Source organism: Nannospalax galili, unplaced genomic scaffold (genome assembly GCF_000622305.1).
Source record: "Nannospalax galili isolate Female #2095 unplaced genomic scaffold, S.galili_v1.0 scaffold304, whole genome shotgun sequence".
Lineage (NCBI taxonomy): Eukaryota > Metazoa > Chordata > Mammalia > Rodentia > Spalacidae > Nannospalax > Nannospalax galili.
Window position 1 is genome coordinate 1,531,198 of NW_008352325.1, and position 22,649 is coordinate 1,553,846.

Consider the following 22,649-nt stretch of genomic DNA (forward strand, 5'->3'; position numbering starts at 1 on the left):
ATACAGAAGAGGCATTTGACAAAATCCAAAACCCCTTCATGATTAAAATCATAGAAAGATTAATGATGGAGGGAGCGTATCTTAACATAAAAGGGCTATATATGACAAGCCTACAGAAAACATCATACTAAATGGAGTAAAGCTCAAGACCTTTCCACTAAGTTCAGGAAAATGATAAGGTTCTCCACTTTTATTCAATGCATTATTTGAAATTGCAGCTAGAGCAATAGGACAGAAGAGGGAAATAAAATAGACAAATAGGAAAAGAAATCAAAATATTTATATCTGCAGCAGATATGAGTCTATACATAAGAGACCTTAAAGACTCCACCATAAAACTCTTAAAGAGTTGGTATCACTTTAAGCAAAGTGGCAGGTTACAAATTAACTCACAAAATCTGTAGCCTTTTTAAACATCCATGACAAATATATGAAAAATAAATCAGTAAAACAATATAACCCATAATATGCACACACACACACACACACACACACACACACACACACACACACACACATATACACAAACACACGTGGAAAAACCTCACACAAAAAAAAAGAAATCTCTACAGAGAAAAAAAAGAAATACCTGGGAATAAACCTAACCAAGGAAATGAAAGATCTCTACAGTGAAAACTAAGACACTGAGAAAGAAATTAAGGAGGATATTAGGGGATGGAAATCTCATGTTCAAAGACTGGAAGAATTAACATGGTAAAAACGGCCATTCTACCAAAAGCAATCTTCATATTCAAAGCCATTCCAATCAAAATTTCAGGCTTATTCACAGGGTGGAGAAAATTTTTTTTAAATTTATATGAAAACAGAAAAGACTAAGGAAATATAAAGCAACCTTTAAGAAAAAGAATGCTAGTGGCATTCCCATTCCTGATTCCAAGTTATACTACAGATTCATAATAACAAAAGCAGAGTGCTAATGTAATAAAAACAGACATGCAGATCAGTAGAACACAGCAGAGGACCCCCGTAAGTCTACACAACTATAGCTATCTGATGTAAAAATACTTCTATTACTTGAGAATTTCAAACAAAATATTTTCAACAACTCCAGCTCCACCTTTTGACTATTCCTAGAACTACCCCACCTCCTTATTCCTTCAACTTAGTGACTTTAAAAAAATTTAATAACCTATCTACTCCATTTTGTTCTGTCCATATACTTCTGGGTGTATGGACCATCCACTGGCGTACAGTCGACCTACCAGGGCCACACCCTTAAAGAAAATGGACTCATCCAGAAGCCATTGACTGACAATAGCTCCTCAATTAGAGGTGCTGGCTAGTAAACCCTTCCCACTTTATGCTGGAATGTTGTCTGACTTGATATTATGGAGGCTTTCTACAGGCAACTCCAGTTGCTTTGAGATCATGAGTGCTGTGGTGGTTTCTCCATCGTGTCCAGAAGATGCTGTTTTACTGGGTTCTCCCTGACCTCTGCCTCTTGCAATCTTTCTGCCTCCTCTTCTGCAATGGTTCTGGAGTCATGAGGATGGGTGTGATACAGATGTACTATTTGTGGCTGAGCACTCCATAGCTTATTCTCTGCATTTTGACCAGTTGGGAGTTTCTGCATTAACCACCATCTACTTCTGTGATGAGGTCAGACAGCTACACTAATCTATCGGTCGAGAGGAGAGGTATGAATTTAAAGGGTAGTTTGATACTTTGTACATTTAGCAGCATAATAGTAATAAGTTCACCTTTAGGGCCTGTGAGCTCCCTAACCACGGCTCTTGATGAGATTTGCAGTAACAGGCATGTGTTTTTCTCCTGTGGAGTGGGTCTTCAATCCAATCACAAAGCAGTTGCCACTACTGCACACACGGGCATATCTTGCACTCCAATTATCATTGCAGTCATGGAGTACACTCTGGATAAGACTGGTGATGACTTTTCTCCCCCAGCAGCCCACATAGCACCTTCCAGTACTTTTAGAGCTAGCAATCAGGAAGACGCTTCATGGTCATTACCAACTTGATTTCTCTGTGTACTGCTGTTGGAGAGGAGTGTCCTCCAAAAGGACCAGCAACAGCTGGATGTCTGAATCCTAAGAGACTCTGTAGAAAGGGAGGGAGACATTCACCCCTCCCACCCAATTGATCACCTTCAATTGCATGAGGGGGAGGGTCTAAGGACAGACACTGAAGAAGCCAGGGAGGAGCTTCGCCATATTGGCTGGTACACCAGCAGCTGTGGATCTGGAAAGCTCAGCCAAGATGTAGGGAAAAAAGCCCATGGGTGTCCATGCCTTTGTAAGCAACCCTCTCCCAGACATCATGAGCTCTGTAAGAAAACCCAAATAAATATCTTTATTCCCTAAACTGTAGCTTAGAGGGGCATTGTGTCGGTCAAAAGGACAGTGTGGGGAGAGAAGGTCACAACATACCTCACAGAGAGAGCCTGGGAGGGAAGAGAGCTCACACTGTGGGTCTTCCAGAGGTAAATTTGGCTTTACAACTGTGATCAGCAATAGGGTCTTATCATCAAGTTCTGGTGGGCAATCACCAACAATGTCCATAACCTATATTGTCTGGGGGGGGATGTCTTTGAGATACCTCTGACCAATGATTTTGAGAATCAGCTACCTGATTTTTGACAAAATGCCAAAAATATACACTGGAAAAAAGACAGTTTCCTCAAAAAATGGTGCTGGGATATCAATATGTAGAAGAATGAAACTAGATTCTCATCTCATGCTGTTCAAAGCTCAACTTAAATGGATCTAGGACTTTAACATAAGAAGTAATATTTTGAAATTTCTGGAAGATAAAGTATGGAGAAAACTTCAACATACATGCATAGGTATGGATATTTTGACAAGCATAGGAAATAAACCCAACAATCATCAAATGGGTACCATGAAACTAAAAAGCTGTTCATCAAAGGAAACTGTCAATTGAGTGAAAAGGCTCCCCACAGAATGAGAGAAAATTTTGCCAGCTTTACTTCTTATAGAGAATTAGTAAGCAGAATGCATATGGAACTCAGAACCAAACAAGAAGAAAACAATTCAACTAAGAAATGGGCGATGAACAAACAAACAGTTCTTAAAAGAAGAAATACAAATGACCAGTAAACATCTTTAACTGTTGACATTTTTCTTATCTTTTAAAATATTTTTATTGCATTTTTTTTTGATTTCCTACAACAGTTCTTAATCACATTTAGACTCCCTCCCCCATCCATGCCTCCCCCATCCCCCGACCGGACCTTATATATTCTGCAGTACATGCTAAGTCCTATTCATTCAGGCATTTGTTCCCAAATGTTCTTCAGTGTAAATTCATCCACTGGAGTCTAGTCAACCCATCTAGTGATCAACCCATCTAGTATGTAAGTCATACTCTCCCTCCCCCAGCAGTCTCCAATAGTTCTCAGTCTGGTGCCAGCTTACCACCTATTCATTCATTTCAGAAAAGAGTAACAATTAAAACTCATTTGAAACCACCAGTCTTTGACTGCTTCTGGGTTCTAGAAGCACAGAATTTGACAGTTTAAAGCATGTTGTGGAAATGCAGAGGCTCCATCCACTCCTGACTGGCTTTCTATCTTTACACAACTCATTTTTCTCAGAGAGTATTCAAATCTCTCTGATCCCTCACATAGATTCAATGTGTGTAGCCCTGGACTTTAAAAAAAAATATTTTATTTATTATTTTTATTTATTTTACGTGTATGCATGTATTGCCTGCATGTTGGTAAGTGCATCCACGTTGTGCAATGCCTGAGGAAGACAGAAGAGGCTGTTGGATACCCTGGAACTGGAGTTACAGACAGTTGTTAGCTGCCATGTGGGTGCTGGGAATTGAACCCGGGTCTTCTGCAAGAACACTCAGTGTTTTTAACCACTGAGCCGTTTCTCTAGCTCTAGTCCTGGACTTTCTAACCTTGAATGCCACCCAAAATCTTAGCCATCCTCAAAGGAAATCTGTTTTTTTTTTTTTTTTTTTTTTTTTTTTTTTTTTATTTCTCTTGAAAGCCTGGATCTCCTCCAGGTGAAATGTCATCAGGGTGTTTGGCAATTAATATGATTTCTCACTGCTTCACTTATGAGACTATGAAGCATAATTCAATTCAATGAGGAGATATTGGTGGCATTAAAGACACATCTAACAAACTTTTTAATCCCCCTCAGCTTTGAAAGCAGTACATCAGGTTTGAAATGCATGTAAATTTAATGATACAAGACAGCATCATTGCCTAGAGGTATCATGGCATCAATTAGAACCTGAAGCCATAAAGGCTGAATTGAATTACAACTTGTCTTTCTTCCATTGGTCTGTTGAACTGCCATGAACAAAGACTACAGGTCAGGTAAAACGGCATCATTTCATTTTTGACATTTGGAGACTATGAAGATCAAGGTACATCTGGGTTTCTATTTGTTGAGGGCTCTCTCTCCCTCTCGTAGACAAGCATTCCCATGTCTGATGTTGTGAAAAGATGCCACACTTAGGTGATTCTTTCTCTTCTTGCAAGGCCCCTGCTCTGTCTGGCTTCAGTTAGACTTCATCGCTTTCCACTATCAATCCATAGCTCTCTGAATAGTGTGTCACTCTAGATGACTTAAACATCATCTCTAAACCCTGTCTTTAATTTGTGCTATGTGTATTGTATTTATTTCACAGTCTCCATGACCCTTGTGATGCACTGAAAATCAACTTTATGAAGATGCTTGTTCATCTTTCCTTTAAAAGGCAGTTTGTACACTGCTATGTGCCACTTCAAGAGCAGTTAAGAGTCTGACGACATACACAATTCCTAGTGCAAGATGTCCTAAAGCCTGTGGGTCCCTCTTGCACCCCCCACCCTTGCTAGGTGCTGGGAGAAGCTCAGCTGCATCCTAAGCCTCATTGGCTCCTCCCCTCTTCCTGGCCAGATCAGAAGACATGGAGTTAGCCACATCCCACTCTCAGACACTCAAAGTCAGTATCCAGATGTCCCTTAAAATTCCAGCCAGCTATTCCTAGGGAAATCCAAATGAGCAGTGATCTGATACAACAAAATCATTTAAAAAAGAGGTGACAAATAAATCCCATCTTTCCCACAATTTTGTCCAAGCATCTTGGATGAGGGATGCCTTCCTCTCATGTAGTACTTCATGTTTCACAAATATTTGCTCTTGGTACTTGCTTTCCAGAGACTATGCCCTTAACGCTCCCTCCCTGTTCTTATCACAAGGCAAGCATATTTATGATAGATATGGAAGACAGCCTTTGGGATGTTCTGCTTCTGTGAATTCAATACCCAGAATAAGCCAGGCCACTGACGACTTGCTTATCTGGACTGGGGAGCTATGGCTTTCCTTTGGTTGCTTCCCTTGGGCTTTACCCCATCACTGTATATGGAGGAAGCACATATGCTGCTTTTTGAACTTCTTTTTTGTGTTGTAAGGAAGGAAAAATGCTTTTATTATGTTTGTAGCATAAAGACTAGTTGGAAAAATTCCTTCATATCTCAAAGTGAGAAATAAAAAATGCTCTCCTGAGCAACACATTTTTATTTCTATTATCAGTGCCAAGGGGTATGGAACAGACTAGGCATGTACCTCTTTGTGCACGATAAAATTAAAAAAATAAAGTTATATTTCATCTCTAGTAAGTCCATCTGACTTTGGAACGCCCTCGGGGATCGTAGTCCTGCTACTGGATCTACCTTTTTCTTCTCCCTCTCAAATCGCATCACCATTTAAATGTTTAAACCTCTTTGTTTTCTATGTCTTGTGGTCTTGTGGTAAGCTCTCAAGTGCTTTTTGAAACAAAGTGGAGCTCAATAAATAAAGCTGCTTTTCACATGTAACTCCCAGTTTTGATCTTTGGAAGTAGCTCCTCAATGTTATTTCCCCAACCACAGGTTTGTTTAGAACACTGTCTGCTACCTTATTCAGCCTTTGGGGACCCTAAGGCTGAAGGTATGGGTTTGCTAATCTGAAGCTTCCTTCAAATCCCCTGCTGACCTCATCCCATTGCCTGGCACAGCACATGATGCAGGTCCCTTTTTGCTTTGGTTTCCTTGCACTTAATGCATTTTTTGAAAACAATAACACAGTAAGAGCAATTACTCTAAGCATGTCTAAATTTAATTAAGTTTTATTACTCAAGCCAGAATGAGAAACATTTGCATGGTTCATTGTCTCCCAGGGAGTGCTGATTAGTTGACATCCCCTCATTGGTTAACACAGTAGCAATCCTTAATTTAACTTGTCTGTCTCTCTGTGGATTATGAGCAATAAAAATGCTTGAAAAGAACTGGGTCGTTTCTGTTAAGGATCTCAAATCACTTTAGTAGTTGTCCTCTTATTGCCTGTGAAGCCAAAATTTTACAAATGATATAATGCAGACTGAAAGACTAACACTGCAAGGATTTAGTGATTGTGTGCCTTGGAAATTGGTGGTACATGCATTCTCTTGATTTTTTTTGACGTCCAGTACAAGGTTATTGTCCTAGTTTGTTTCTCCATAGCTGTTACAAACACTCTGACCAATACCAACTTGGGGAGGAAAGGGTTTATTTGTCTTACATCTCTCAGGTCACAATTCACCAGAGAGCCCAAGGTAGGAACTTAGGGCAGGAACCTGGGGTCAGGAGCTAGAGCACAGGCCATGGAGGATCACTGCTTACTGATTTGCTCCCCTGACCCCTGCTCAGCCTGCTTTCTTATGCAACAACCCCTGCCCAGGGGTGGCACCACCCACAGTGGGCTGGGCCCTCCCACATCACTCAACAGTCAAGAAGATGCCCCATGGACGTGGCCACAGGCCAGTCCAATGAAGGCAATTCCCCAACTGAGGCTCCCTCAACCCAGGTGTGTCAAGTTGACACCAAAGCTATCCAGCACAGGTATCAAAAAGGGGTGGGACACTAAGTTTACAGACTCACTGGGATTATCTGTTCTGCAAAGAACACGCATGCACAGGTGTGTCTCACGAAGCAGCAGCTTGGTTTCCTGCTGAGTCTATTAACATTCTTTGAGCATAAAAATTCTGGAAGATATCAGGCATAGTGGTGGTGTATGCCTTTAATCACAGCACTTGGGAGGCAGAGGCCAGCCTGGTTCACATAGTGAGCTCTAGGATAGCTAGGGCTGCAGGGAGACCCTGTTTCAAAACAAAAACAAAAACAAAAACATACAAAGAAACAAAACATCCTGAAAGATTTTTGCAGGCCTCAGGAAAAGTTTTGATAAATTCTGTGCCTATCAAACTATACATTATGTCTATAGTTTGAGTAAAGGCACAAATAAAATCTTAAAGTGTAAAACTACTGCTGAAAACCATCAATTTAAATATTTACCTCCTCATTTTGATTGAAAAGAGTATGTTTGGCTGTAGAAATATAAATATAGTTATTGAGTTTACTTGTCTACAATATTCTACCAGAATTAAAGCTGATGGCTTGAGGCCCAATGGAAAAAAGACCAGTGGATAAGCCCAGATTTCTGTGAAAACACAGGATGGAAAACATTCCCCTAGTCCTTTCTTTCGCCTTCTGCTTATTATCAGTTCCAAGTATAACTTAACATTCAGAAGATGAGCACAGAGCGATATTTTCTTCTAGAACCTTTGGTTTCTCTTTGCTTTATAGAAGGATTCTATATGATGGCCCAACTTCAAAGTTTTTGTTTCTTATAATGGCTATTACAACAAATTGAAAACATACAGATAAAGAAGGTGTTATTCTTTATAAAACTCTTGTCCAAAGGCTGTGGATAGAGGCTGACTCCCCAGATCAATGTGCTATTAGGAGGTGGAAGAACTCTTAAGATGTGGCACCTAGGAAGCTTGTCACTATACAGAGTTGAAGAGGATACTGAGACTTCAGCTCCTTAGTGTTTGTCTTTTTTTCACTTTCTTCTGCAACTGTCCTCTTTGCCCATGTGCTCAGTCACAGGCTGAAAATGATGGGCCAATTGCTATTGGACTGAAGCTTCTGCAATTGCCAGCCAAAATAAACCCTTCTTCTTTTTAAAGTTGATTATTTCAAGCATTTTGTTATAGTAACACAGAACTTACTAACATAGAAGGAAACAAACTATATTAACAGTGAACCAAGGAAAAACAGTCAATACCAATAGTTTTTATATTTCTTTTTCATTAGACCCAGTCATCTGTTTTATATTTTCTAATTAGTTGTTCTTGAAATATGAGAATACTACTGATTTAACTTTTGCAAGAATAATTTAATCATCTTATAAAATTTTAAGGATTTTCTACATAATTTCTGAACAATTTTTCTTTCTGTTCTGTGGATCTGTGTCTACTAGTGATCACATTGCATTTGGGGGATTATTTTTGGAATTATAACAAGTTATTCAATTTTAAAGTATGGTGAATGAAGTGAATACTCTTTGTTTTTGTTGAAGAAAATACTTAATATGCTTCACCTTAAATATATTTGATTTGGATTCCTGTTCACACTAAATCAGATTGTTCAACTTTGTTTTTATTATTTGTGAGATTATATATTTTTCATGACTGTAGACTGAATTTTATCATCTAATCTCTCAATCCGTTAAAACAACCTCAGTCTTCCTATTAACCCATTTATGTGATTGCTTCAACTGATTTTCTCATATTATCTCTGAAAACTCAGTAAATTCCAGCTGATCACAGCAAGGTTTTTGCTTATGTTGATGGATTTAGTCTGATATTTTCTGTAGAAATTATTTTATCTATGAAGTGAGATTGAGTTATAGATCCTGTCTTTAAAGTTTCTTTATTTGCCTCCTCCAGGGTTTGGAGAGCTCTATATCTGAGACAGTTATTACTAACTGTCAACTAGATTGGATTGAGAGATACCTGGGAGATTAGTAAACCATACCTCAGTGTGTGTGTGTGTGTGTGTGTGTGTGTGACTATACATTTTCAGAGACCATCAAATCCTGGGGGCTCTGATCTCAATCAGTGGTTTAATTTGCTGATATTGATAGATTAAAATTTGAATAGCTGCTGGGAAGTGGAGGAACTGTGGAACATGGAGTTTGCTTGAAGAATTAAATCATGGAGACGTGTTGCTGGGGTGCTAGATCTTGCCCTGGCCCTTTCTTATTACAACTCTACCCTGCTTCCTGCCTGCCCTACCCTGCTTCCTGTCTGTCCTGCTTCCCATCAGCAATGCCTTGCTTCCTCCCTGCCCTGCCTCATTTCCTTCCTGCCCTGCTTCCTGCCTTCCCTGTCCTGCTTCCTGCCTGCTGTCTTATGAGCTTCTCCACCGAATTCTCTTCCCAGTGATGGTTGAAAATTAATCTTTCCTCCCTTAAGTTGTTTCTGTCATGTATTGGTCACAGCAAAAGAAATCTCTATCACAACAGTGATTATTCATCATAAACTTCAAAAGGAAAAATGCAAAGCACACCTATTTCTAAAAAGTTAATGAAAATTGTCTGTGAGAAAAAAGGGGACATTCTACGTGTGAGTGGATTGTTTTTGTTGTTGTTTTATACAAATTACTTATTGTCTTCCCTTAACATGTACATAACTATGTAGACTTTTCCTTGGGGCAATTTTGCAAATTTATATTTTTCAAAGAATTGTTTATGTCATTTAAGTTTTCAATATTGTGGTATATTTAGTGACTATTTTTCTAAACTTAAAATTTTCAACCATAATTATAGGTAGGCCTTAGAGCTTTTATGAACATTACTACTCCCATTTCTCTGTTTAATGTTCAACATTGTGAATATATTGTCATTTTTCTTAATATTTTATTATTTTGATTTTGTGTATGAGTATATTGCCTGCACATAGGTAAGTGTACACTTGTCGTGCAATGCCTGTGGAGGACAGAAGAGGCCTTTGGATCATCTGGAACTGGAGTTACGGATGGTTGTTAGCTGCTATGTGGGTGCTGGGATTTTAACCCAGGTCTTCTGCAAGAGCAGCCAGTGTTCTTAACCACTGAGTCATCTTGCCAGCCCCATATATTGTAATTTTTAATGGGAATGTCATATCACAGTTTCATATTTGGGAGTTTCGTATTTCATACATTTTGCTCTCTGACTTGTGCCAATGTCATTACAAGATCACTTGAACTTTATGTCAGGATTCTTCATTTCAAGCTGCTATTTCTGTGGGCCTTGGACTCCCATGCAGCACAAGGATGACACCACCTCCATGAGAAATTATCCTGGTCTCCCTGGCAGTAGGCATGTCCTTAAAAAATCCTGGCCCCATTGATGAGTCTTTGCTTAGTTGAATCCAACTCTACCAAGCTGCAAACAGAGGGATGATGTCCCATCTCCCCATTACTCAGCCTCTTTCATTAATTCTCCACATATCCTTGGGATGATGTCCCATCTCCCCAAAGCTTCCTGACATTTTATTCTCTCCCCTTTCACTATCCCCGAACTCATGTTATTCCTTCACTGTTCTCTCTTATAAATCCTTCGGACATATCTGTCTCCATTGGAATCAGGGTCAGCATACCATGGATTCTCTGTCCTATGGCAGCTGTCTGAAATAAGATTTGTCTTGTTATCTTTAACAATGCCCAGCACTGTTCTCCCTGGCAATGTCTGAGCTTGGTCCTCTGTACCTCTCCATATATATGAGAAAACCTGAACCCCAAGTCTATGTCACCATCTTAAAATATCTGCCCCATATCTTCTCCGGCATGAGCGCATGCATACAAGCTGGGTTAAAGCTGCATGCAGAAGACATGTTCTAAGTCTTCTGGCTCATAAGGATTCACAGCCAAATTCCTTGTCCCAGTTCTGATAACTTGAGATCATAGCTAAATCTATATATGAATATTTCCTGGCTTTTGTTTTCTCTTTTCTATAAATTACAATACTGCTATGGGTAAGGGGGAAAGAAACTGAGACGTTCTCCCAAATACTGGCTAAATCTATAAATAAATTCATTTTCCCATTTCTATCTGCATTTTATGTTATTTAACATATGGGAACATTCTATTCCAGAATGTTCCAGGGAGCTCTGGTAGCAAGAGCACATCTTTCATCCTTGATGCTTCTGTCCATGCCAGACTGCTAAAAAATCTCTGTGTCATTGACCACAGATATTACTGAGATTCACTTTTCTCTGTATTTCTAGCATACGTGGGAACTGAACTTTCAATTTTTCAAATTAAGCTATATATTTCAAGAATTATAAAAAATTGATATCCAATATTTTTATAGTAAAAGAATTTTATGATTTTAGCTCTGTCAACAACATAGCCCTATAGCCTATATTTTATGGCTATTTTAGCATATACTAATGACACTGACACCTACTAGAACTAGCAACTGACTTGCTCACCAACTTGTTACCTGAGCATATATTTACACAATTTTAGTCCTACTCTTACAGCTCTGCGTCTTGTTTATAGTAAGGTCTTTTATGATGTGTGATGAATATTCCCTGCCCAGATTAATTCTCCATATACCATTTGATTCCCACAGAGTCCCCTTGGAATGAATTAGCCACAGGGAATAATGAATAGAGAAAGGACAAAGGTACGTACCAATGAGCTGCATCAAGTCAGCCTTGAAGTTTGCCCCAAGGCCCACATGACCCACACAATGCAGTTCAGTTAATCAAAACATCCCTGCTCAAAGACCAGAGATGACTGTTTTGGAAAATCAGTTTTTTTTGAAAAATAGCAGGTTTCCCTCACTCCTGAATCTTATTCATTAGAGTAGAATCCACTATGATCACTAATAATCAGGTTTACCCATATACTGCCTCTGTGGTCCAAGGTCAACTTTATGGCTGTGATGTTCAAAGTTACCTTCACATTCACTGCACTGGCCTTAACCACATCTCTGAATTCTAGACTCTTAACTCTATCATTTAAAAATTGGTCTGGGTCTCAAGTAGGTTTTATCAGTCTTAACACATTCAAACTGAATTCTTGGTCTTTTTCTAGTCCATCCCGTATGCCCACATTTTTTCTTGATTTAAATAAATGTCACTCCATTCATCTAGTTGCTCAGATTAATTCTCTGCAGTTGAGCAAGATCCTTCTCTCTTCTCATGCGTTAATGTAAATCATAGCTAAGTATGATGTTTGTCATCATAGCCTTTGAAATCTTGCTGGTACTCTAGTCACCCTGACTTCTACACACTGGGAGCTCAAGACGTGCATGATCTGCAGCTGTGATTTCCTTGGGGGATGTCAACTTTTGGACCAGACTTCTACCTCTAAGGTCTAGTGGAGTGCCTAGAAAATACTTAACACATGGCTCTGGAACACTAATGACACCTGGACACAGCACAAGATCAAGAAGATAATGAAAATCAAGAAAGTCATAAACAGATGAGATAGTACACACCCTTAACCCTAGTCCTGGAGATGCTAAGGTAAGAGGATGTTAAATTTGAGGCCCAGGTTATATACACTGTCTGCTTTACAAAAGAGAGGAGCTAGAGAGATGGCTTGGTGGTTAAGAACACTGACTGCTCTTCTAGAAAACCCAGCTTCAGTTTCCAGCACCCACATGGCTGCTAACAATTGTCTGTTAACTCCAGTTCCAGGGGATCTGACACTCTCTTCTGGCCTCTACAGGCTTTGCACAATAAAGGTACATTTACATACAGGCAGATAATACACTTATCCATATAAAATAAAAATAATAAATACATTTTTAAGTGAGACAATCTAGATAATGATGCATTTTACTTTAGTGTTGTTAAGTTTATGGGTAGGTGCTGTTCTGGACCAAGTTCCTGTAGCAGGCCCCAGTAGACTAGACAGAACCAGAATGGAGTTCAGGAGCCAGCCAAATACCAGTTCCTGAAACTAAACTTTGAAATGGGTCCATTTTCAAAAATCCAGGATACTCTAGTCAACTTGAGTGAGCCTTATAATGAAGCCCCCTCTGTTTTAAATGCACAGAGAACATAGCAAAGCCGTCAACCACTTCCAAGTCTGTTCCTGCTTTCCTTGGCATTTTGGTATCAACAAAGTCAAACCTCTCTCTTTATCTTGTGGAAATATTTGTTCCGTTTTATAGAATAAGGTGTTGCCCAACTATAGATCATAAGTAAAAAACAGCAAGATGGTTAAATTATGTGTTATTTTCCTAACCTCTTATACTCCTGAAAACAACTGCATATAAAAAATAAAAATCACTTCTCCCATTACGGCTTAGGTAAGACTCATAATGACCCTTGTTTGCCTCTGACAAACCAGATACAGACCTGACAAGTGACAGTTTTTTTGTTTTATTATTTATCTATGTATCTACCTCATGCCCGATTAACTGAACTGACTTTTCCTCAATGATCAGCCTTCCTCCCGGCTCCTAACACATGGTTCATTTGAGAACAGGTGGCATCAGGTAAAATATTCTCTGGTTTAATTCGGTCACACTGTCCTTTCAAGGTGCTTCCCCATACCCAGTTCTTCCCATCCTTATCTCTGCAGGTAAGTCTCTTTTTCCCTAACTACAGGGTTTTGAATCTTTTGGGCAAATGCAGTTCTTAACCTGCTCTACTGCCATAGTCCCTTCCTGAATTGTCACAAGCCGTTTTCTCTGTTGCAGCCTCTGGCTCTCACGGCTGCAGTAGCTGCCTCCTCTATTGCAAAGGTCCCTCTTCATTTGAAGTAATATTTCTGGATAGTCCTTCTTAAAATTTATTTCTTTAGTTGAAAGTTTATTACCCTTTTTCACTGCAAAATTCAGGGTGTCATCTCTGTTTCTGAAGTGTGGCCAGTAAGCCTTTGCCTCCTGCTTCCAGGATCTGGAGATTACTGTTTTCCCAATGCCTGTTTCTGTCTTCCTTAGCCCTCATAATCAGGAGTGTCTTTACATGCAACCAAAATCTGCCCCTAGTATATCCCATGAGGGTCTCCAAAGCTGTGAAGAATAAACACAATTTTCCCATAAGATAAGCATAACAATTGGTCATTATGTGAAGAAGGCACTTTTAGGGACAAAACCAGAGGTTAGTGCATATTCCTTCTCCTTTACTTTCAGCTAAAACTTTGTGGCACAGCTGCATTTATCCAGATGCATTCCTCTCTATCATTTTAAACTTCTAAACATATGTCCCATTTTCTTGAACTTAACATACCCCCCAAATAAGCCTATATTTCCTTCTTAAATTGTGACCTAAAATTGGGCGTGCTCAAGAATGGGCCCACCCCTAAAAGTGCTTTTCTGAGTGAAGAGCCTCCTGGAGTATCATCCCCTTGCTTTCTTTGGTGGAGGAGGGCACTGGCATGGAAATAACCCCTCTGTTCCCCTCCCCACTGAAGGTAATTAATCTCTCTCTACTCTGTCATGTCTTCGTTGTGCTTGCTTGGACTTTGTGCTCAACAGAATGTGAACTCATTGTGTTTAGTTATATAATTACCCCTTAGTATTTGTGGGGCACTGGTTCCAGGATTCAGTGAAGACACCAGAACCCATGGATGCTGAAATCCCTTGTAGAAAATCATAGAGTATTTTCATATAACTTATAAGCATACACCTGTGCAATTTAAATAATCTCTAGACTGCTCATGATATGTAATAAAATGTACATATTGCATATATAGTTTTTCAGTACAGATGCAAACACCATAGGCTTGCATTTTGATCCATAAATGTGAAACCCCTTGAATAAAAGAGCCAACTGTGCTCAGTTTTTGTAGCACTTCTCCCCTGAAGCCTCAATATTGTCACCACATTAAGTAGTTATCTTCCAATTAAATATTTATGCTAATAAATGTGACATTTGTTATAGTACTCTTAAGCCCGGGTATCTAGTCAATATAGAAGAGTTCTGTTTATAACTGCTGCTGAAAAATATCAACAACCTAATGCATAAGATTTCCACATCTATGTGAATGAGAATTGCTGAAAATGAGCAAAGAGAAATTGGAAACATGAAAAAGGTCACTACCACCAGGAGCATGTGTGGTGACACTATGACGAGACACTGAAGGCTGGACTCAAGCTCCCTCAGGTTAGGAACCTTAGGATTGAAGTTCTGGACACATTTAGCCACTTCATCATCCAGGTGTCAAAGGAAAATAGTAAACTCCTTAGAAGTAGACAATCACATGTTATTGTGCTGAAAGTTTTAAAACAGCAAGTTTTCAGAAAACTGGAGGATTAACCAACTTTCCAGATGTTTAACTGAAAGGACAGATGATCATTGTCAGAAAAGTGCTAGCCCAGAATTGCTATTGGTTCAATGGACAAGAATAACTACAATAACAGGTGAAGTTAACTCAATCAATTAGAAATTACATCCAAGCAGCACAACATGAGATATGATAAAAATTCCAGAAAAATCATAATTATAATGCCTCACAACAGAGCCGGTGCCTAAGTAAAAGGCTCCTCTTCGTCCAGTGCTCCTCCTTGTTAAAAACTTCTTTTGCAATCATTGTAAGCTAAAAAAGAAGATACTACAGCATGCTGGGAATAGAAAGGCAGCTTCCTCCCTATGCAGAGGAGAGCTGGAGGAAGAATCCTGCACAATGAAAGAGGGAACCATTAACTAGGCTGGTTTTTCTTTGAAGTCAGAAGAAAGGTGTCTCCATAGCTGGAAGACATAAGAAAAACTTGCTAACATAGTCCCATGGCTGTAAAATTCATTATAAGCAGCAACAGAATTCTGAGCGCAGATTAAATAGGGAAGATGACAGTACCCACAGACAGGTAAGGATACACAAATCAATCAATATGGATCTCTGCTTCCGGTTAGCATAGAAGTTTCAAGAAACTGTCATTTCTACCCTAATAAGAAAACGATGTACAAACTATTAAGGCAATAAAGGCACAGCCTTTGATTGTTACTGTGGTTTGTTTGTTTAATCCATTTAATCACCAGAGAGCTGAGAATGCAGAGACCCACATAGACTCAGTGCAGAAAAGCTAGCCACCTCCATGAGGACAAAGCTCACAACTGTCTTCATGTCATCTTCCCAGTTAGGACAGAAGAGGGGGGCCGTTTAGGTGTGGTGGGAGGGCAAGAGAAAGCAACCATTCACAGTTTTTAATGAAGAAAGCAGACTGGCACAGTATTTCGAGCTAAGGGGCTAAAGGCCTGAAGCAAGCCTACCTGCATGCACCAGTACCTGGGTGGGCTTCCTCAATGGAACAGGGAACATTTTGGGGGAGCATTTGGGGAAGCTGGAGGTGAATGCTAAGACTCCTTCCTGCCAGTCTGTGAAGAGCGAAATGGAGTGTGTGCTGTGGGATCCTCCCAGGGCAACGGAGCAGAAAGGCCTCCAACCTGAGGACATCAGGAGCACAGATGGTGAGGAAGTGGATTCTCTAGAGATTCAGGAAGCCAGCAGCCAGGTCATGAGAGAGGAAGACTCAGTAACTCATGAAGCTGAATTATTGTGAAATTATTGCAAAAAATAGAAGTATAATTGGTCCGGTCCCTAAGCATTGTTAAAAGAAAAATTTTGTTTCCTCCCTGAGAATATTTGAAGGTAGTGGGGAGTTTGCTTCCAAATACAGTGTGTTAACAAAAACATGAGGTATAGCAAGGCTACTACACCAGGAGACAGCTCTCATTGTAAAGACAGCTTGTTAACTCAACAATTCCCCAATTCCCAAGTACAAGGGATAGACCACCCTCTAGGGCCCACACTGGGCAGGACTAGAGGGAAGGGTCTTGGCCAGCACCTTTTGCAGTAGGTCCCATGGGATGGGACAGGCAGACTGCTGGTTAGTCTGAGTAGCTTCCATGGCTCTCAAGTATAGGGACTGTCCTTAGTTGCCTGGTTCTCAGCCCCAGATGAATTAAAAAGGCAGAGGGACAGTGGTACGGAGTGTGAGAGCCCACTGGAGGAGAGATGAGATGGCAGAGCTCTGGACTGGTTTGTGATGAAGTTCACCTGTAGGCCAGTTTCATAATTCCTGGAACTAGATAACACTGACAGAGTCAGTCCCCCTAGGGTTGGCACAGCAGGAGTTACCAAAGTATCGTGATGGAGTGCTATGTGGTCTAAAATGGGGACTCTCACATACTGCAGCTAGGTTTATAGAACACCACAAACCTGGGCTGGGGAGACAACTCAGTAAAGGCTTACCATGCAAACATGAACACTTGAGTTCGATCCCCAGAACCCACGTAAAAAGCTGGGCATGATGGTACACTTGTAATTCAGCACTTGGGAAGCAAAGACAGGGCTCACTGGCCAGCAAGACTAGCTGAAACAGTGAGTCACAGACCCCAGTGAGAGACCCTGTCTCACAAAATAAGGTGGATGGCTCCAGTGAAGGACACCAGAAGTTGATCCTGGACTCCACACTTGTATAAGTATGTACAACATATATGAACAGATTCAAGAAGAAAGCTACAAATCCTTTGAAAATTCAGTTTTAAATAACTTTAAACAATCCTAACCTGTAACTTACTCCTTCCTATTTACTTAAGACAAAAGAAATCAGCATGAAAGTATTCATTACAATGTATTCACTACTGACACAGACTGGAAAGGAACTGGGCATTCATGAACAGGAGAATGGATTTACAAACTGTAGTTACTTGAACAATGGAATGACAGCACTAAAAAAGAAACAAAATACACACAACAATATGCATGAGGTATAAAAGTATTATGTCAGATGAAAACAGACACAAAATAACTTATCTAGAAAGAAGAAAAAGACTCTACAGAGATAGAAATCAGAAAGTAGGCACCTTTGGCAGGTAGATCGGAGTAGGAATCAATCTCATGATAATAGGTTCAAGGAAACTTTGAGGATGATGTTTTGGTTAATTAGATGTGTGTAACAATCGAAACTTACATGAGGGATTAATATCAGTCCATTTTATTGCAGGAGAACCATGCCTCAAACAAGTTTATTCAAAATATAAAAGAAAACAAAATTTGTTTTAAAATACGTATTGATGAAACAGTCTTATGTTAAGAATTGCATTCTATTTAATTGGAGAACAAACTCAGGATGTTTTGACTCATTAATAAATTAAAAAGGAATGGGATGTTCAGAGGAGGCTGTCCTAATGCCTGGCTGCAAAAGTCCCCTAGATGAAAGGCGAGCCATGGAGTAGATGAACCATATGGAGATGGTTTAGATTTGCTCTTTATATTAAGTGAACTTCTGAAACAGTGATTATTACAAACAATGCACAGTGGTCAGAATGGCAGATAGGATCTTATTTTGAGCATAGCTAAATTTCTAAAAAAAAAATTAACTTGATATCATACAATCACCTCCCACCTGATATTAAGAAAAACTAGTATGTTACCTATCAACCCCATATAAAAAGAAAAAGAAAAGACTAACAACAGGGACTGGTGATAGCTCAGTCAATAAAGTGCTTGCCTTACAAGCCTGAGGAGCTGAGTTCATTTCTTAGAACCCACATAAAAAAAAAAAAAAAGGAACCCTGAGGAGAGGGGAGGATCCCTGGGGCTCACTGACCAGTCAGGCTAGCCTAACTGGTGTGCTCCAAGCCAATGGGAGACTCTGTCTCAAAGGAGGTAGATGGTATTCCTGAAGATGACACCTGAGGTTGTCTTCTGAGCTCCATATACAAATATGCACACATATTCACACACTCACATGGGGGGAGAGAGAGAAAGAGAGAGAGAGAGATTGAAAGAGAGAGAGAAAGCAATGTTGAATACATAGAAAAATGTGGTTGCTCAGGCTCAGACAATGACACCCCCCAAATGCCATGTTTTATGGAACCTTGAGAAATTTGATGCAGAGAGGATAAGAGGGCCTTGCTGCTCTCACCCCCAGTGCAGAGAAACACCTCTCTGGATTCCACAGAGCTCCATGAGAAGCCCACTAGTTCTCCACTCCCAAGCTCACTCCAACACTATTTCAGGAAAGAAAACTGAAGCTTGAACAAGCACTTACAGGAGAAAGTTTGTCCTGGGGGTTCACTTGCAGGCCATCAAAACTGTCTTAGATCCCTCCATAGGAGGGTTTTATGATTTTTGTACTGGTGAAACAGTGGTGGGTGGATAAACACACCTCTGTGTTGCTCCCTGTGCTGTGCTTCTCTTAGATGGGACATGAAGAAGTGTGTGGCTTTTCATTTATAGCAGTTCTATCAATATGGGGAGTAAACCTTGACAGTAGGGAAGGGAGTCTTCCCTTTCCTCAGAATCTGTTAATGCAACACTGAACTGTACTGTACTCTCCTAAATGAAAGAAGGCACTCACTAGATAAAAATATAAATAAAAATTTTACAAAGCATGACAAACAACTTGGCTGACAAAGTACATAAGTAAAGAATAAGTAAACTGCTTTCTGCCCGAACGCACAAAAAACCCCAAGAAAATGGAAATGCACAGACAATGTAAACAAATATCCAGGTCCTACTCAGAAACACAACTGCAGCCCAGGCCTGGATTCCATCACTCTAAGGCTGATGCAGAAAGACTGCCAAGAGCTTGAGGCCAGCCTGGGCTACACGACAAGACCTTATTCCCTAAAACAAATGAACAAACAAATAGAAAATAAAATAACATCAAGCCTCCAAAAGAGTAATATGATAAATCAGTGTTCATGGAATATAAAAAAATAATAAACTAAACAAGAAATGATTTTTAGAGTTAGAAATGGTATTGTCATATTGAAACCTGAGAAGGGAATAGGGATCAAATATTGTGCTTATGCATAACTGTGCCTAGGACAAAGATAAAAATAACTGTGAATAAGCTATTTCTTGACTTAGAAAATTGAACATCCTATAATATAAACCTATAACATAAAGTTTATTATACAGCAAATAATAAAGGGTACTTGCTCAAGTGTGCACATAACTCAATCTCCTTTGATGATAACAAATTTGAAACTTTCAGATAACTGGTTGAGCCTGTATGGATGCATGAGAAATCTGCTAAAAACTTTTATATGTAACTTAAAATTTTCCCACCCCAAATAATAATATTCAAATTTGCCATGGGTTTTTATATGTGTTGTTTTTATTAATTTATTTCCATGTAGTGATCAACATGATTTCTTCTTTAAGTTAAAAATCATTGAGAGTAGAATTCTGTATTTCAGTTGGATTTTTAAGTTGTTTACTTATTTATGTGTATTTGTGTGTGTCTGTGTGCATATGCCAGGTATATATGGGTGCCTATGGTGGCCAGAAGAGGGCATCAAACCCCTTGGAGCTGGAGTTATGAACAGCTGGAAACTGTCCTACCTGGTTGCTGGAAAAGCTGTAAGAGCTATTAACCACTGAGCAATCTTACCAGCCCCTGGTTGGATTTTTATAGGTTATCATAAATCTATGTACTCTTCATAGGCAGACTGTGGTTCCATTCTCTATAGCTTATGCTTAGAGCCATACTTGGTATATAACAGGAAACCAATCTTCAATCTTCTGATTGAAGATTGCTGAATAGTCCACAACTGAAACTGTGTGTTTCACTTTTTTATCATTAATATATTTTATTGTGGCCTAATAGATGATCCCTCTTTAAAAATTATAGAATGTTTGGATAAAATTTATTCTCCTTTTTTTGCCATAAGATTTCATGTGTGACAGTACTGACTCGAGCTTGTTGAAGGTGTATACTTTCATAATAAAAACAAAAGATTTTTCTGGTAATGATGATGACATAGTTTAAAATAAAAAGACTCACAGATAACAGTGCTGAAATGAGGTAAAAGTTATACCTTTTGGGAGGTGCTGGTCAGTCACCAAATAAGATAGACACACTGACAACAAAGGCATAGGATGTGAGCTTTGACGTTTTTGCTTCTTGTATTGCTGACCACGCCAGTCACAGAAAATCACAGTCCTATTGCCTCAAGGACAGACTCAGGGGTGGCAGAATAACTGGACCTATTGATGGGAAAGGACCTGTGAAGGGAGAGAAGCAAGGAAATGGGGAGACCGCGAATCTGAGTCTAAACTACCTGGCTAACAATAAACAAGCATGTGGAGCGGGAGCTTGGAGAGCTAGTCAAGAGCACAGGCAGAGAAGAGTCTGTCCTTGAAAGGCAGAGAGCATCAGGGAGGATCTGTCAACTTGATGGTTTTGTGTGTGTGTGTGTGTGTGTGTGTGTGTGTGTGTGTGTGTGTGTGTGTGTGTGTATGCATGCATATGCACATGCATGCACACACACACCAGAGGGCAATCTCAGAGCACTATCAACCTCCTTTAACACAGGGTCTCTCATTGCCTGGAACCCACCAATTTAGGTTAAAATGCCTGACCAGTGAGCCTCAGGGATCCTCCTGTCTGTCTCCCCAGAGCTGAGATCACAGGTGTACAGCATGATGCTTAGAAGTTTTATATAAGTTCTGGGGATGGAACTCAAGGTCCTCCTGCTTATAAGACAACCAGTTACCAACTAAGTCATCTCCCCAGCCCTACCATGATGCTCTTTTGACTGTGAATTTCCCAACGCAGAGAATGTTGAAGATGCGTTGGATGAGCTTTCAAAAGACACAAGTGGCAAGTGGGAAGGTGAGGATAAGGGGAGATATGAGAGCAAAGCAGCCCAGAAATGGACGGCTCAAAAGGCCAGCAGAAATCACACAATGGCTAGCAATGTGCATGGACTCAGTGAGATCCACAGGAGGAGCACCGGACTGAAAATGAAAAAAAGAACAACAAAGCTAGGCTAAGCTCTGTGCTCCACAGGGATTGTTTATGGTCACAATACCAGTACAGGCAAGCCAAGTGCCTAGAGGAAAGGAAAACCACCAGTCCCCAAAGAAACAACAGAATCCAGAGATTGTGCAGAATCAATAAATACAATGCACAGCTTTTAATAAAAGTGGCACATGCCTGTAGTTCCAGCACTTGGGAGGCAGAGGCAGGCGGTTCTCTGTGAGTACAAGGCCAGCCTGGTCTACATAGTGAGCTCCAGGACAGCTGGGGCTACAGGGAGACCCTGTCTCAAAAATACCAAAAAAAAAAAAAAAGTTAATACTCAGGAAAAAGAAGCAAACACAATTTTCCCCAAATTGAAGGAATTTGACTTGAAGGAATGTGCCTCAATTTGAGAGTTTGGATACTGGAGTCTATAGAGCTCAAAGAACCTATTAAAGTACATTTTAATATTTAAAAGAAATTACATTCCTAATGACTCTTAGTGAATCAACATATAGAGAATCAAACAGGAATGAAGCTCATAGTGAGTTCTGTGGAGTTTCCAGAGGTGAAAATTATACTGAATGAAGTGGAAACCTCATTAGATGGCTTCAACAGATGACTGAACTGGGCAGAAGAAACCGAGAAACAGATTAGAAATTGTCCAATTTAAAGAACAGGAAAAAGACAGAGGAGGCAACCATGTCTGCAAATACCTGCTGTAAGCAGAGTCCAGGAAGAACAAGACAGAGGAAACAGACAGAAAAATAATGGCAGAAAGTGGCTGGAAAGCTAAACAAATTTGGTCAATTTAGTTTGATAACGCACAAGTTTATTCAGCTAAAATCAAACACAGTTCTCCACTGATGCCACAAACAACTGGGAAGCATTTCCATTTAATATTCAAAAAATAAAATATTTTGAATTGAATGCACGAAATGTATATGACTCACACAATAAGCTACAAAACATCACTGTGAGGAATTAAAGAAAATCTGAATAAAAAGGGAAACATACCGTGTTCATGGACTAGAAAACTCAATCACATTAACATGCCTTTTCTCCCAAACTGATCTGTATGATTGAATGAAGTCCCAACCAAAATCTAAACAAAACATTTGTAGAAATTGACAAGATGATT

General features: G+C 39.7%; 1 protein-coding gene across 1 annotated transcript in view; it reads right to left on the reverse strand.

The window, feature by feature from the left end:
* The window catches only part of Vwc2 (von Willebrand factor C domain containing 2), a 152,520-nt gene that overhangs the window by 84,354 nt on the left and 45,517 nt on the right, over positions 1-22,649 (reverse strand). The gene's annotated exons all lie outside the window — the stretch shown is intronic.